Below are 3,826 nucleotides of genomic sequence, written 5' to 3' on the forward strand. Positions count from 1 at the left end.
AAGACATGCAGCACAATACTTAGTGTGTATTTAGTAGCACTTAAATTGTTGGTTAGATTTGACCTAATTCAGCACTTTTATATGGATTAAAGATGATCAGCTTACCTGATACAGTCCATCTGAGGGCTTCACTCCACTCTGTTGTTAACGTGTTGTGTCTACCCCGACATCTGTATTTTCCACTGTCAGACCCATAAACTCTGATGGACCTGTATTCACTGTATATTGGATCAGGGTCTCGTCTCCAGTCATACGTCCACTGAGTTCCTTCAGCTCCCTGAATGTCACATCTGAGGGTGATCATCTCATCAGAGAATATCTGAGTCCAGCTGTGTTCCAGGATCAGAGAGGCCTTCATGGAACCTGTTCAAATCAAAAACACCCAGTTAGAATACAAAAGAGATTAAACACAAACATGTTGTTTGTTTTAGTACCAAACTCTATGATAATTATGTGAATGCATGTTGTGCTGTGGTACATCTTAAAATAACTAATGTTACAAAACAAACAAAAAAAACAAAAATAAAGCTGTGAAACATTTAAACTGTATTTGCATCATCAGGATGAATCGAGGGTCAAACACACAGACTGAATATAACTATAGATCAGAATCAGAATCAGAAATACTTTATTGATCCCAGGGGAAAATTGTTTTCGTTCCAGGTGCTCCATGTATACTCAAAAAAAAACAGAAATACAAATAAGGTAAAGCTGTGAGCGTAAAAATAAAAAATATAAAATGAAACCTAATAAATTCTAAACATTAATATACATTCAAGTCAAATCCTGGCAAGTGAAGACTAAAGTCATATATAATACAACTTGTACCATGTGCAGTAAAATCTTGTCTAACAGATAGATAAAGTGTCCTTGACATCAACCACATGTTTGTGGATGTTGAGTCTGTTGGAGGTTATATTACAAAATATATATTTAAACACTGAAGGATCAAACTCTTGTACACATTCTGTGACTGTTGTCTTGTTTAGAATGAACAAACTAAACTGTGATGTTGCCACCAGCCTGTGGTTTCAGAGAGCATGCAGACAGAATTAGAAGTGTGATGTAGTGTCACAGTGTGTCTACTTCAGTGTCCTGTCTCACAGATCTATCATTTATTATTCACAGTGACTACAACAATATCCTGAGGTTCTGCCTGCAGACCTCCAGCTTTAAACAGGCTGTGTGAAAGAACCAAATATCATTTAACCCTGTGTTCACACCAAGAGAGACTAAAGCTGTAAAATCACTTTCGTGGCTCAAAGTTCGAATCACTCATGACGAGAGAAATTCAAATGTTTGATTTAGCTTATGTAAAGGAGTCATAAACCTACATTAATACACTTATATTGGACTTGGTGTCATTAGCACAGACAATAATCAAAACAACATTACCGTAATATACCACAAAAGGAGCATCAAACATCTTTAATCACCTTTCACTGACATCCAGCTCTGAGGTGACTTCTTTCCTGAATGTTCACACCTGTAGAAACCTTCATGTGACTCTGACACTGCAGAGATCTTCAGCTCCCCTCTGGTATCACTTTGAACAAGTTTGTCATTGTGATAGAAAAACACATTGGAAAGTTTGTTTTGTCCTCTCAGTCTGCAGCCAAGAATAACAGAGTCTCCTTCAGTCACACTATTGACAGGACTCTCCAGGACAATGTCTGTATCTGTGAGACAGTCAGAGGACGTCAGTCAGAGATCAGTCAGTGAGGTGGAGGTTAGTGTATAGTAAGAAATCACCTACCATGAACAGTGATGTTGACTGTGTTGCTGAACTCTCCTGATGCAGACTCACACCAGTACACACCAGTATCAGACTGTGATGTGTTGATGTTACATGTGGATCCAGTCATTGTTCCCCAGTTAGAACAGCATGACAGATGTCCTTCATCAGAGAACTTCCTCACTCTCCACTCAGCAGAGTTTCCCTCACAGGTCAGTGAGACAGACTCAGAGGTGAAGTGTTGGACTCTGTCAGGATTCACTGTGAGAGACGCTGCTGGATGAAAACCTGAAAAACAAAACATGTCAAAGGAACAAAGTAAGAACACAAAAATGACACGATGAAAAAATGACACACAACCAGCTCATTCTGATTCTCTCAATAAACAGAGGAATCACAGTGACAGAATAAATTCTTCTCACTGAGAGGACAGAATCAAACTGACCTGCAGACCAGACAAACTTTGGGTCACTGTAATCAGAGTGATACTCTGGGTCTCCTCTTCCAGCTCTGCACACATATGCTGCTGTGTGTGTCTGTCCATGAATGATGTAGGAATCCTGTGCAGTCCCATCAGTGCTACCAGGCAGCAGCTCATGGCTGTAAGACCAAGAGTTCTTTGACAGACCAGGAACAGCTTTATACCAGTAGAACCTCCATCCTGCAGGTGGATGTTCAACCTCACAGCTCAGAGTTACTGAGGCTCCAGGACTCAGCCATGATGGAGACACAGTGAGGACAGGTCGGGGATTACCTGTTGGAAAGAGATGATGTTAAAACAGACTGTCAGATTGCAGATTTAGAGTTTTATCAATAAAATAACACTTACTGTCAGATACTGTCAGTCTGACTGGATCACTCCACTCTGTTGTTGTATGTTCATTGTTCATGTAGCCCTTACAGCTGTAGGCTCCACTGTGTGATGAAGAAGCAGAACTAATCCTGTACTCATTCTGATTTGAAGGTTTGTTGGAGTCTGGTGCTTTCCATTCATAACCCCACTCAGTGTCTCCTCCTTGGATCTCACATCTGACACTGATCTTCTCTCCTTCATATATCTGAGTCCAGTTAGGTTGCAGAGTCACAACAGGTCTGATTGAAGCTTTGAAACAACACAACAAGTTCATATCTGTTCATATTTTATTCATCCTGATACAAGATCACAGCAGACATTGTGTATTACATACAACTCACCAAGTTTGTAGATCTTCACTGATTGGCTGTACTCTGTGTAGTAAAGTGGGTCTCCTCCTCTTCCTCCTCTTCCTCCTCTGCACCAGTACTCTCCTTCCTTTGAGACTCTGGTTTGTTGGTCTGAAAGTGAAACAGCCTCCTGTGTGGTCAGAGGTTCAGAGGATTTCTGATCTCTGTACCAGAAGTATTTCCATCCAGAGGACTGTTTCACAGAGCAGGTCAGAGTCACACTGCCCCCTGCTGGAACAGCTGACTCGTCTGCAGTCAGGTCAGCTGTTGGTTTAGCTGCAGTTCAGTTCAGAACACAGTGTATAAAAACATTAGGATTTATTTAGTTGTAAACAATAAAACAAAACTGAACTAATCAAACTTACCTGATACAGACAATGTGAAGGCATTACTCCACAATGTGTAGAAATTCCTATTCCTGCCCCAACATCTGTATTCTCCTCTGTCAGCAGAGGAAGCCCTGTTGATTCTGTATTCATTGGATGTTGAAGTAATGTTGGACCTCTCATGTGTCCATTCATACGTCCACTGACGTCCTTCAACTCCCTGAATGTCACATCTGAGGGTGATCGTCTCATCAATGAATATCTGAGGCCAGCTGTGCTGCAGAGTGACACTGGGAACTGTTCACATAGAAACATCCAGTCAGTCAGCAGACAGTGTGATAACCTTAAATATTTCTTATCATATTGATCTTTTTAACAGCTGAACTCTGTGACAAAGTGCTGTGGTTTGGTGTCCCAGTATTTACTCTGATTACATTTTATGCTGACATCATTTTATTTCATTCAATAAATTCCAGTGATTGTTTTTCATTAGTCCAACAGCTCAACATTGTTAATATTCCTCTGTCCACTTCTGAAGAGAGACAGACAGGTTTACTCCACA

At 40.6% G+C, this 3,826-nt stretch overlaps 1 long non-coding RNA gene across 1 annotated transcript; it reads right to left on the bottom strand.

The window, feature by feature from the left end:
* Window positions 1-2,780: 2,780 nt before the first annotated feature.
* LOC114435822 (uncharacterized) lies at window positions 2,781-3,328 on the bottom strand. The gene is made up of 3 exons (XR_003670658.1): window positions 3,304-3,328; window positions 2,930-3,214; window positions 2,781-2,837 (listed from the first exon to the last, which is right to left on the bottom strand). It is a non-coding gene; the product is annotated as an uncharacterized LOC114435822 (long non-coding RNA).
* Window positions 3,329-3,826: the final 498 nt, after the last annotated feature.

The sequence above is a fragment of the Parambassis ranga genome, chromosome 5 (assembly GCF_900634625.1).
Source record: "Parambassis ranga chromosome 5, fParRan2.1, whole genome shotgun sequence".
NCBI classification, from domain to species: Eukaryota; Metazoa; Chordata; class Actinopteri; family Ambassidae; genus Parambassis; species Parambassis ranga.